At 38.5% G+C, this 13906-nt stretch overlaps 1 non-coding gene across 1 annotated transcript; it reads left to right on the top strand.

The window, feature by feature from the left end:
• The first annotated feature begins 1081 nt into the window (after positions 1-1081).
• Positions 1082-1184, top strand: LOC141423658 (U6 spliceosomal RNA). The gene has a single exon (XR_012448494.1). It is a non-coding gene; the product is annotated as a U6 spliceosomal RNA (small nuclear RNA).
• Positions 1185-13906: the final 12722 nt, after the last annotated feature.

Below are 13906 nucleotides of genomic sequence, written 5' to 3'. Positions count from 1 at the left end.
ATCTGTCTTGTTTTTGTTTTTGCAGTACTGGGAATTCAGTACTCATTCAGGCCCTCAAACAAGCACTCTACCACTTGAGTCACACCCCATCCCTTTTTGTTCATATTTTGTTTGTATTTTGTTTAGGACCTTGCTAACTTTTCCCTGGCTGACCCTGAACTGGAGATCCTCTTGGTCCACCTCTGGAGTGGCTAGTATTTGCAAGCTTGTGCCACCATGCCCGGCCTATCCCTTATTTTTAATACTCCATTCATTCATTCAACAAATACACCTGAAAGAAAAAAAATACACCTGATCCACACTGGGAAATAAGGGAGATAGAGGAAAGCAAGGCAGTAAGGTCTGCTTTTTTTAATTTTACAAGTTTGGTTGGGGGTGCATGGAGAAGAGCATAAGAAAGGTACCTTAGGGAAGGCTGAACAATAAACAAGCAATAGCCTGTATGCTTGGTGTGCTTACTTCCAGCCAGATTCTGTGGCAAGCACTTTGAAAGGATTGACTTAGCTTTTATAAGAATTCTGTGATCCTCTATTGTTATTGTGAAAAGAGAGGCATAGAAAACTGAAGTACTTTGCTGCAAGTCACCCAGCTTGTTGGGATTTGGGCTCACCGAACCTGGGCCTAGTTCTCATGGGCTTTATCATTCATCTCTACTGCTAAGTGATAATGAACGTCTGTAATCCTAGCTACTCAGGAGGCAAAGATCAGAAGGATCCTGGTTAAAAGCCAGCCCCAGGCAACTAATTCAAGAGACCCTATCTTGAAAAAGCCCATCACAAAAATAGGGCTGGTGGAGTGGCTCAAGGTGTAGACACTGAGTTCAAACCTCAGTGCTGAAAAAAAAAAAAGAAAAAGAAAAGAATGTGAAGAAAATACAAGACCGGAGTTGGCTCCCTGGGTTGGGAGCTGCTATAAGTTGATGGAGAAGTGCCTTTTTGAGGAGATACCATATACATATCAAAGCTGGGAGTGGTGGTACATGCTTATAATCCCAAGCATTCGGGAGTTCAAGGCCAGTCTGGACCATATATGGAGATCCTTCCTCAAACCAACAATAATAATATCTCAAAGGGGAGAAGACTTCATTGTCTAAGAGGAGTTCTTGCTTTGGCAGCATTCAGTGAAGATGAGTATGGCCCTTATGCAAGGATGACATGCAAATTCATGAATTATTCCATAATTTAAAAAAATGACTAGATGGAGCAGCCTTGCTGGGACCTGGCGGCCAAGGAGAGAAGTACAGAGGCTCAAAGATGCTGTCACCACAGACAGAAAGGGTGCTAATGAGGTAGGTCTAATTAGTGAAGGGTAGTGGTCCAGTCTTCATTAGAGAGGCAGGGAGGTGTGGACCAGCAGATCATTTGGGAGCAGTAAGCTGTGGATAAGGATCTTGCCTGGATATTCTAGCCCATAGGAAGCAACCAGAGATTTTGAAGCAGAGAAGCAGTGTGGTCTGACCTGCATTCCACAGGTCACTGCAGCTGGTCTGTGGAGAGCAGGCCTATCAGGTGGCTTTGCAGTAGTTCAGGTGAGAGATAATGACAGGCTGGAGGAGAGCTTAGTAGTGGAATGGAGGTAAGGAGATGAATTTAGAGTACAGATTGAGGAGTTAAGACATACTCATAGATTGTGAAGAGTGATAAATACAGAAGTCAAGTGCTGGAGGCATGACTCAAGTAGTAGAGAGCCTGTCTAACAAGTGCAAAGTTTAAACCTCAATACAGCTGAGAGAAAGAAAGAGAGATAGACAGACAGACACAGAGAGAGAGAGAGAGAGAGAGACAGAGAGAGAGAGAGATCAATAAAATCCTTTGTTTTTAAGGAAATAAGGTGGAGTTTGAGTCAAGCAATTAAGTTTTCTGCTTTTATAGAATTGCCATAAATTATTCTTAAAATCTCCTGAATTTATGACACAGCAAAAACAATAGTCCACAAAAATCTTTATTTTTATTACTTAAAACATTTTATCCCAAATGCCATATGTGATACCATATGAAGTACGCTTCTTTATCCTAGACAAGCAAACCTTAATTCAACATTTACTGAATCTTATCCATAAGGTAGGCACTGAGTGATGAAATTATGGCTCCTTCTCCACCAGAAATGTCCACCATCAGCCAGATATGGTGATTCATGCTTGTCATTCCAGCACTTGGGAGGCAGAGGCAAGAGGATCATGAGTTCAAGGGCCAGCCTGGGCTATAAGACTCGGTCTCTAAAGGAAAAAAAAAAGAGAAATGAATTATTTGAAATCAGAATTCCTTTCTGGAAGAGTGAGGAGTAAGATCACCTAAAAGGTAATGACTGAGCAGGCTCTATAGGTGGAAGAGAGGTGTGCAGGGTACTAACAAATGAGACCACCCTAAGCAAACAGAAGAGGATGTGCAAAGTTCTGAAGGATAATGTGAGCAAAGAACTACAAGAAGTTCTGTATTTCTGGAGCAGCAAATGCAGGGAGGTAGAGTGCAGTGAGAGCTGAACCTGAAGAGTTTGAGGTTGCAGGCTGCAGGACCTTAGGCATGGTGGCAGAGTTTGAACATAATCCTGCTGGCAGTGGGGAGGCAGTGAAGGGTTTTGCAAAAGACCACGCTGTAGCAATGTACAGGGTACATCAGTGGGGAGAGACCGGGGAAGCTGTTGGGTGAGTGTTCCTTCTAAGATATCCAGGAAGGAGATATTCACTTGTTGTCTCACGTGATGATGAGGTAAATAAAGAGTTAAAAGATGTCTAAGGGGTAGAATCAAGGAGGTTTGATGGAGAAGAGAAACAGTAATCAAGAATTCCCAGGTTTCTGCTGAAGTAACTGGAAGGATGATTTGCTTTTCAGAGATAAAGAATGATGGCACTGTGAGTAGTGGCTCATGCCTATAATACCAACTACCCAGGAGGTAGAGATTGGGAAAACTGAAGAAGATCAAGGCCAGAACAGGCAAAAAGATTGAGAGACCCCATCACAACCAAGAGCTGGACATGGTGGTATGTGCTGTATCATCCAAGCTAAGAGGGAAGCTGAGATGGAGAATCACAGTTCCAGGCCCTGTCTCAACAGAAAAAGCTGGGTGTAGTGGTGTGTACCTGTCATCCCAGCTACTGCATGAAGCACAAATGGGAGCATCACAATCCAATCAGCCAAGGAATGAATTCAAACCCCAGTGCTGCCCACCTCCCCCTCAAAAAAGAAAAAAAGAAAAAACATGGTGAAAACAGCAGGGCACTCTGAAGGCAGAAGCCCAAAGATACCAAGTTTGAGGCCAACCAGGGCTATACAGTGAGTTCCATACCATCCTGGGCTGTACAATGAGTCCCTGTCTCAAAAGGAAAAAAAAGGTGGAAGAATAATTTGGAACAGATTTGAGGCACCTGTGAAACATTTAAGTAACAGTGAGTAGGCTTCTAGACACACAAGTCAAGTGATCTTTGGACAGGTACAAGCTGGAGATGTAAATGACTTTATCTAGAACAGAAGCTGTTTCAGGGGATGAGAAAGATGTTGAAGGGTGTGGGAGAAGCAGGGTAGAAGGCCTTGGCATTTAGTGTTTAAGAGAGGGAGGATAAATTGACAAAAGAGGCCAAGTAAAAGTGGCCAGAGTCCCGTCTGAGTTAGAGAAATGAAGTAATGATAGACAATGAGAGGGAAAACTCATTGAGAAACTGAATTGGTAGAATGTCCTGACTGAATTTTAAAGTAAGAATGAGAGGATGGCGTCAATAATAACCTCTAAATTTCTACTTTGGATGTTGTCATTAAATGACATAAGAAATAGTGAAAGGAAAGCAGATTTGTGGATAAGTGGTTGAGTTCAGTCCTGAAATGTACCCAAGGTAAAGTACCTTCTGGAGAAATCCAGCAAGATATTAGACTTAGAGGTTGAAGACTTAGGAGAAGGAGAAATGTCAGGATGGTAGGGGCAATAGCCAGGATGGGTGATCTGTGTATCATAATATTTTAAACCACTGATACAAAATATATAATACAAAGCATATGATACACTCATAATACAAAGGATAATATTAAACCACTGAGCACAAAGTATATAATAAAAGCATCCAGGGACATATATTAAACCACTGATATAAAACATCAAGTATTAACACACAGTGTAGAAGTGTAGAGTAAGAAGACTGATACTAAAGACTGGTACAACTTTTTGAAGTCTACAGAGGCCTTTACAAAGTTTTTAATTTACTCAGAATTATATTTGATGACATTCTTAACTATCTGGTCTAAATGCAATGTTAAATTTGATTAAGGTTAAAGTTACTACATGTGCAAAGAAATTTAGTTTGTCAATTATTGTATTTATAATGTATGTGCCTAATTAGCATAACATCCTCTGCTGATTATTATTTGAATCCTTCTTTCTTTCTGACAGGATTTCACTATGTATTCATCTAGGCTGACTTTGAATTCATTATTTGCATGTCTCCCCAATGCTGGAACTACAGGCATGTGGCACCACTCCCAGCTTTGAAGATCATTCTTTTTTGTTTTGTTTGTTTGTTTTGAGACAGAGCCTAGCTAGGAGTCAAACTTGTGATCCTCCTGCATCAGCCTACCAAGTTGAAGTTCATTCCTGATCTTGCCAATCAGGACAATATCATACGCACTTAAGAAAGAAAATCTTGGCTTGAGTTCAAAGAATACTAGGAGTTGTCCTGTTACATCATCACGGAACAGATCGCGTTTATTTTAAAAAATCTAGCCCAAACCAGGCCATGGCACCTCCAGGATGTTGCTCTCTTGTAGGGAGAAAATTACTGCCTCCTCTTCCCATTGTAGGCACTTGCTCTGGTTCACAGCTGGTGCTCATCTTTACCTGCTGGACTCTTGCCTTCAGTAACTGTATCCTTTTCCTAGAACTGCTGCAACAAAGTATCAAAACTGGAGGCTTAAAACAACAGAAATTTCTGAAGAAATAAAAAGACCCTTGGTGTGTAATTTGTTCCAAAGGGGAAAGAAAGAAAAATAGGGCAACAAAATTTATTCTCTCACTGTTCTGGTTCCTAGGAATCTAAAATTAAAGTGCCATGGTCTCTGAACGCTCTAGAGGAGGATCGTTTTTTGCCTCATCCTAGCTTCTGTGTTGACTGCCAATCCTTAACACTTCTGATGAAAATGTACCCAGTCTCTGCCTCTTTCTTCGCATGGTTGTCTGTGTGGCAGTCTGTGTTTTTCCTCCTTTTATAAAGTCATTGGCCAGTGCTTGGCACAAGTTGTATTCTTTGATCAAAGATATTTATCACTCAAAACTAGGCACATTCTATGTTTTAAAAACTTCTCTGCCCTCCAAGAAATGTGGTTATTTTAATGTTCTGATCAATCTGTCCAGCAATAAATGTTGTGGCCCTTATAGATGAATGGGCATAGTTGTTGGTTTGGAGTGTCTTAGAGTTAGTGGTAAATTGTTATTCAAGTTTCCAGCCAACTATCTGTGAATTTGAATACTGTATTCAAATGAATTCCAAAGTCCTTTCCAAGCCAAGGAACCCTGCCTGATCTATCTAATCTGTGTAACTCACTCTTTCCCTCTCTACCCACCTTCTGTGACAACCAAATTGGCTTCCTCAGAGTAGTCAGACATACTAAGGCTTTTCTGCCTTAGAGTTTTGTTGTTTTCCAGCTCTTTCTTTTGCATGGCACTCTCTACCTCCTACTTCTCATCCTGGTTGGCCCATTTTTATTATTTAGGCATCTGCTTAAATATCAATTCCTCAAAGTGACAGTATTTTAAAATTCAGCATGTGATTCGGGCCTCAAAGCTTGTCACATAAGCACCTACTATAACTGCTACTTGACCAACTAGCAGTGAAATTTTATCTTTCTCACAAAGCCAACTTAAATTACAATTACTTAGCTTTATGTGAAGATGGGTATTATAGAAATAGTTATATTATTGGAATTTGTATATTGAAGGAACATATTTTAAGGTTATTATCAATATTTCTGAAAATACTAAGACAGTTTTTTTTTTTATTGCAGTACTGGGGCTTGACCTCAGGGCCTACACCTTGAGTTACTCCACCAGCCCTTTTTTTGTGATGAGTTTTTCAAGATAGGGTCTTATGAACTATTTGTCCTGGCTGGCTTCGAACTGTGATCCTCCTGATCTCTGTCTACTGCCTAATTAAAAAGTTAGTTTTTGCTGGGCATGGTGACACAAGCCTATAATCCCAGTACTGAGGGAGCTGGGGAGTTCAAGGCCAGTCTAGGCTGGATAGCAAGACTCTGCTTAAAAGAAAAAAAAAGATAGAAAGAAAAAATATTAATTGTTTAGGAGAGTTCTAGATAAGTAATTTCTCTCCGTTTTCCATTTTTCCTCAGATTTTCGGACCAAAACAATGACCATGGGTAACGTTTTTAAGGTATATAACCCTAAAATCCCTGGGAAAATGATTTTATAGTTTTTGATGTAAAGTGGATCCTTCATTCTATGTGCACATTCAAGAACCATATGTATTTTTATACTCCGTGTATGAAACTATACATCAAGGAATTGGTAATATACAAGCTTACATAATATCACAATATATAACAAGTACCTGCTACCTTTGTGCATACCATGTTAGCCAGGGTCCTCCAGAGATGGAACAAATAGGAGATATAGTTGTACACATGACAGAGCATATATTAGGGGAATTGGCTCTTGTAATTATAGAGGCTGAAAAGTCGCATCGTAAGCCTACAGTAAGCCAAAGAGCCAATGAAGCCAGAAGCACTGCTCAGTCCAGGTCCACCCAATGAGAGAACTTGGCGGTTTAATTCTCATTGTGAGGTTGAGAAACTGGAGAGCCCACTGTTACAAATTGTGGAGTCCAAAGGCTGGAGAACGTGGAGTTCTGATGTCCCAGGGAAGGAGAAAAGGGAATGTACCCAGCTCCAGAAGAGTTTGCCGTTCCTCTGCCTTCAGCCACATTGGGTGAGGGTGGATCTACTTAATTTATGTAACCCAGGCTAGTCTTAAACTGGTGATCCACCTGCCTCAGCCTCCTGAGAGCTGGTATTACAGGAATGTACCATTACAGCCAGCTTCTACCAAATTTCTGAATGATATAAAACAATAAGACTTATCAGAAGAACTTTCAGGTCTGTTTTTACAGTGCTAAGGGTCAAACCTAAAGCCTCAGGTCTGTTTTCTTTCTTTCTTTTTTTTTTTTTTTTTTTTTGCAGTAATGGGGGTTTGAGCTAGGCAGGTGCTCCACCTCTTAAACCACTCCACCAGCCTTTCAAGGTTGTTCTGAACTGAACTATTGGTTGAACTAGAATTGGCAATTTGTAAATATAACTCACTGACTGAGTTAGATTTTTATAAATCAATGATAGAATAATCCATGTGTATCTCAGGAATAAATCATAAACCATTTATATTGGTAAGATAAGCTTTATAATAATTATTAACAATGTTAAGTGTTTAGAGGCTAAATTATTTTATTTTTCTTCTTCTTTTTTTTTGTTGTTGTTTTTGAGACAGGGTCTCACTATGTAGCCCTGCCCACACCAATCTTGAATTCATGATCCACCCATCTCTTACTCTCAAGTGCTGGGATTACAGGCATTCACCAGTAATTCAGACTCAATGACCTAAATTCTTGGGCCAAACACTCAGATGATATTTAAATTTTAGAGACTAGTTATGTTTTTAAAAAAATCAAGTGAGAGCTGGGCACTGGTGGTTCACACCTGTAATCCTAGCTATTCAGAGGGCAGAAATCAGGAGGATCAAGATAGTTCACAAGACACTATCTCAAAAAAAAACCATCACAAAAAAAACAGCTGGTGGAGTGGCTCAAGGTGTAGGCCCTGAGTTCAAACCCCAGTACTGCAAAAAAAAAAAAAAAATCAAGTGGGTTATTTATTCAGTTTTTGTTTTTGTTACCTTTTGCTTTTTAAATGTTTATCTTGAAAAAACAAACATTGGTTAATTCTGCTGGGTATTTACTCTTCTTAGGTCCCTAGTATGTTGCCAGAAAGTTTTTTTCTTTTTTTGGCAGTGCTGGTTGGTTGAACTCAGTGCTTGCTAGGCAGGCACTCTACTACTTGAGCCAAGTGCTCAGGTGCCAGAAATTCTTCTTCTTCTTCTTCTTTTTTTTTTAATTGAACCCAGAGTTAAAGCTATTACCTACTCATTGCCTTCCTTAAGCTACCCATCGTCGACTCAATTCTAAGTTCATAGCTGAGATTCAACAAATATATACAGCTGATAAAATCTAATATATTATCATATTACATTATTTTATATTATAAGGTACAAAAATGTACATCATATGATAATGGGGATAAAAAACACTTAGAGCACTTGTCTAGCATGTGGTGAAGCCCTGGGTTCAACCTCTAACATTTCGAAAACAAAAACAAAAAATTAAAAACCTGTTTACTAATTTCAAATCTGCCTTCCGTGTATGTACAAGTTTGGGTATGCCCACTGAAAGAGAGAGATCGCATAGGAATACACAGATTCTCTCTCTCTCTCTCTCTCTTTTTGTTTTTTTTGGCTGTACTGGGACCTCAAGCTTGTTAGGTGGACATTCTAGTCCTTGAACCACATCTCTAGACTCATTTTTATTTTTACTTCTTAAAGATACAAGGAGCTAAAAGGCAAGAAAAAAGTTAGAATGTATGGGACTTCATTTTTTGCACATATATATGTCATTAAGGGAAGCATTTTATAGTTTATTCAACAAGTTGTAATTTCAAGACTCATGGGAAGTGAGTCCACTATTGCAATACTGTATCATGCACACTGTTTAAGGAATTTTTTTCCTAGAGTTTGTGACTTAGGTATGATAATTTCCTGTACTAGTATGAAAGATCTTTGATACATTTGTTTAAAAATTGAAAGTTTGGAATTTTGAAGTTTGTGTCAATACAAAGATCTATGATAAAAATAAGTACATTTTAGCAGTATATTTTCATTTAGCAGGAAATACAGCTATTTAACAAACAGATGGGAAAGTGTTTAACCTTACCAAGAATTAAGGAATACAAAACTTCAGGATCCTACTTTTTTTCTCCAAAAAATTATAAAGATAGAATAGATCAAACAGATGGGAAAGTAGGTAAATAGTTTCCAGTTTCCTTTTTAAGTGATCCTGTAATAAAAGTCTTTGTTTAGAAAACATATTCCTCTTTTTTGAGATAGGGTCTCTCAAACCATTTGCCTGGGTGGGCTTTGAACCATGATCCTCCTGATCTCTGCCTCTTGAGTAGCTAGGATTACAGGTGTGAGCCACTGGTGCCCTGCTAGAAAATATATTCCTTCATGAAAATTATTTACTTAGTTTTTGAACTCAGGTCCTTTTACATGCTAAGCATGTAGGTTTACCACTGAGTTACAATCCCAGCATGCTTAGCATTCTTTGTTTGTTTGCTTGTAAAATAATGGTGTGGACCCAGGACCTCCAAGAGTTTTTCTAGTTCCAAGATCTATTAATTATATGAGAATGCAAATATAAATAAGTATATTTTAAAGGCTCAGTAAGCCCTAAAAATGTACTTTAATAAGAAAAATACAAGGGGGAAAATTAAGAAGCCCAAGAGTGATCACAGAAGTGTATACTTGGCAGGAAATTGTATCATTGCAAAAAAAATATGGAGTATGATTAAACTCTATGGCTTAATATGGTCTAAAGTTACTCATTGACCCAAAGTTATTTTTCCTTTTCTTAGGTAAAATGAATCATTCAGCCTTTGCAATGCTTGTGACTAGCTCATTCCAAATTAACTTGTAAAAGAAGACTTACTTTTTCAATAGAATTTCAAGATTAATTCTATAATCAGTGGCAGAGATCTTATCATCTGGTGAATGAAATCTTGCTCTTTGCAATCTTACTAATGAAGTATGAAGAGACTTCATGGGCTATTCTGAAAAATATTCATGTACTGATTTTTAATTGCATATAGCAGGCTATTTCTATTAATTTGAGATCTCACTGACTTTATAAATTCTTTGGTCATCTGCTTCTCACTAATTGCATATCACTGAAGTTTCTTTTATTAAATTTTTCACATTTGTTATTATGAATCTTATCCTTTGCTAGCTTTCTGAGTCATGTGTTTTTTCTCCTAAAGGCCTAAGTTGATAAGAACCAACACGAATTCTTCAATAAAATTTCATTATGGGGACTTCTTCCTTGCCAAAAAGAAGGTCCATTTGCTAAACATCCCTTGCTTAGCAAAATGGCTCCCTAACTTTAGGCTAAGCTTTCATCTCAATCAGGTCATAAATTGTTGAGAAACAACCCGAAGCTACTTTTGTCACTGGAGATGAATATCAGGTTCTTGTTCTCACTAAAGAAAGAAATTCAGGGGTGGACATACAGAGAAGTTTTAACAGAGCAAGGTTTTATTAAAGCACAAGCAAGTGTGAAAGCAAAAGTACACCTTCAGAGGAAACTGAGGGTAGGCATCTTGACCAAGCAGTCAAGTTCCAGAGATCATGGGTCTTTGGCACTTTTATGGGCTGCAAGTGATTGAATATATTAATTTTATGCACGTAATTGTGGAGTTATCTTTCTTTCTTTCTTTCTTTTCAGTACTGGCGTTTGAACTCAGGGCCTACACCTTAAGCCACTCTGCCAACCCTTTTGTAAGGGTTTTTTTCAAGATAGTGTCTTGTGAACTATTTGCCCAGGATGGCTTTGAACCATGATCCTCCTGATCTCTGCCTCCTGAGTAGCTAGGATTATGGGCATGAGCCACTGTTGCCCAGCAATTGTGGAGATTTCTGAGAAATGGAAGGATTTTGCAAGAATGGGAGAATGCCTAATAAGGTATCCTCAGAGCCGTGATGGTGATTTGAGGTGAGGTGTATACAGGAAACAGCAGCTATAACAAAATGTAGATGAAGCCTCTGGGGAAACTTCCTGCTGAGGGACTGCCAGCCACTGTACCAAGATGTAGCCTCTAACATGGTCAACTATTGTACTTGGACAATGGTGGAGCCGGATGTTTGGCAAAATTTACCCAGACATGGTTCTCTGGATCCGTTGTTGTGTGTGTTGCCTTTCTGTCTACCTGTCCCCATCTCACCTTTAAGGCCAGGATATATACCATAGTCAGGAATTGCTTATTGCTTGATGTTTGGTGTTTTCTGCTCATTTTCTGGGCAGAATCATAAATGACGATAACTATTGTCTTGTTTGTTTGTTTGTTTTTTGAGACAGTTTTATTATGTAGCCCAGGCTGGCCTTGAACTCAGAGTACTACTGCCTCAGCCTCCTGAGTTCTGGGATTACAGGCATCACCATACCAAGCTTAGAAATTGATGTGTAATAACTGTACTACATCTTTATAGAACAGAGAATGTACATCTTAATAGAATACAGTATACTATTTCAGAACATGTATACAATATGCAGTGATCAAGTCAAGAGAAATTAACATGTATTTATAGTTTCTATGTGTTGAGAACATTCAAAATCCTTTCTACTTGCTATTTTGAAATATATACTAAATTATTGTTAACTGTAGTCACCCGACTGTGCTATATAGAACACTAGAATTTATTCCTCCTATCTGTGTGTCTTTTTGTGCTCAATAACCAACTTCTTTCTGGCTCTCCTTCCACCACACTTCCCAGTCTCTGATAACCACTGTACTACGCTCTCTTTCTCCCCTCCCCCAATGCTGTGTTGGAGATCAAACCCAGGGCCTCAAGCATACTATGGAAGTGCTCACTTAAGTGAGTTGGTTCTGTTTGCAACTAAACCAACTAACTAATATAACCAACCTAACTAACATAACCATTAACAGCATGATTCACAATGATGGTTTTTACTGCTTTATAAACCCAGCCTATTAATCAAGCAGAGGCTCACCAGTGATGACACATTCACTGGATACTCAGGTCTCACACCTTATTGCATTTGTTCTTTCTCCCTCTTTCAACCCATTTACAGGTCTACACCATTGCATTTCTGCAATTAGTGCATAGGCCTGACATAAAATAAGAAGTACCACATATGCACAAAATTAAAGTATATACTGAACCTAATAAGTATTTTCTAAAAAGACAAAACAAATACAGTGCTGACACATTTCTAAAAACTCATAGAATTGCAGACCATGGTTGTTTAATAAGAACCTTGGGGTGCTGGAAAGAGCACTGGCACCTTGTTCACGTTCAAGTATGGAGCAACCATGTGATCTTGGGCCTCTTGGACTTCAGTTTCATCATAAGTAAGTGAGAATGGTGGAGAATAGCTAATTTTTTTTATTGAGCTCATGCTTTGCCAGGCACTGCTAAAAAAAAAAAGTAAATAGTATTATTCTAGGGAGATAAAGGAGAATGATGGAGGAGGTGGATTCAAGTATGATGTATCTGATGTATTGCAAGAACTTTTGTAAATGCCACAATGTACCTCAACCAGCACAACAAAAATTTAAAAAATAAAAATAGTATTATTTTAGACTAAAAGAGAGGATGTGTTAGGTTAAGTAATTTACCCAAAGTTAGGCAGTGGCAGTGGTGGACTATGGTTCCAGACTTATTTATGTTAAAACTTTACTTCTGAATTCACATTACGTGATCTCTTGTGTTTCTTTCAACTACAACCCTCTAAATGTTAACCTATAGTTTATAAGTCTAGTAAGACCCAAGAAAGATGTAAACTGGCTCTCAAAAGTAGCATTATTCTACATGGTGTTTATAGATCTGTGGTATTTCACTCAAGGAATACAATCTCATTCAGTACATTTAGTTTTATAAGTCATGAAGCCAAATCTTTGATGGACTATATCACAAGCGCAAAGTTTAGAGTGGGTATATTTACAATGGTATATATTTTGTGCCTTGAATTACTTTGGAAAATGTTTCAAAAAACCTGGTCCCCTCTAATTTCATAAGAATTTTATATGTATTTATGAAGATGTTTCTGTATTGTAGCAAATCTTTTTGGGCATGGACTAATGTGTATCTCTTCATACTGATATTCTGCAGCATCTGTATATAGTACATCAAATTTTAGAGGTGTGATCTTAAATTTAAGTTAAAAAACCAAGAGGGCAATAAAATATAAACTGCTTAACAACATAAAAAGTAATGTTATGCTTTTAAAATGATTGTTTTTACTTAATTATTTATTGTTTTTTCTTCCAGATAGGGCTCACCATGTCACCCAGGCTGGTCTCAAACTCCTAGGCTCAAGTGGTCCTCCTGCCTCAACCTCCCCAGTAGGTGAGACTACAGATAAATGTACCACACTGACTGATGTTTTTGTCACATATCATGTACTCAGATGTCACAGCAATATTAAATTGTTATTGAAGTTTCTCTCAATTTCTATAATTGTTGTGAACAGGTAACAGTTTATAGACTGGCTCTGATCTTCAGATCACACATTGGGAAGTGCTATTTTTAAAACACCTAAGATTATTGCATAGTATAAAGAAAAGCTAATTGGCTAGCAAATCTGTTGGGGATGGAAGGCAGTGTAGTCTCTAGCCAGTGGTTCTAACGATCTTGCTGTCTGGAGGAACAAGGCAGCTCTGCGGCAATAGGTGACGTCTAAGCTCCCCAGCAGGCTGCCAATTACAGAAGCTTGCCTTTCAATTGAGCTCTATGTCATTCTCCTACCTCTCATCAGCTGGCAGCAAATCTTCATTTTTTGTTTACCCTGCCTCTCACATTTGCTTCTTTTTTTCTTGCCATCCTCCTTGTTCAGGGCTATAGAGTCATGACTCCTGCACTGTTACAAAAGTCTCCCTGCTGCAGTATCTGCTTCCTTTTCTTTCCTTTTCATCATTTAGAAAATGAACTGAGCAGAGACTGATTTTAAGATGCTCTCTGGCTCTAACGTTTTGTGACTTATCCCCTGCTGTTCTTATTTTTTCTCACTTGATTGGCACAAAAGACCTAAGTTGTATATAACTCTAAGTTCCACTTTAGAGTCTTTCCCACAAAAAATGAG

The sequence above is a fragment of the Castor canadensis genome, chromosome 5 (assembly GCF_047511655.1).
Source record: "Castor canadensis chromosome 5, mCasCan1.hap1v2, whole genome shotgun sequence".
Classification (NCBI taxonomy): domain Eukaryota; kingdom Metazoa; phylum Chordata; class Mammalia; order Rodentia; family Castoridae; genus Castor; species Castor canadensis.
Note: the sequence above shows the minus strand (reverse complement) of the source record. Positions and strands in the feature narration are given on the sequence as shown.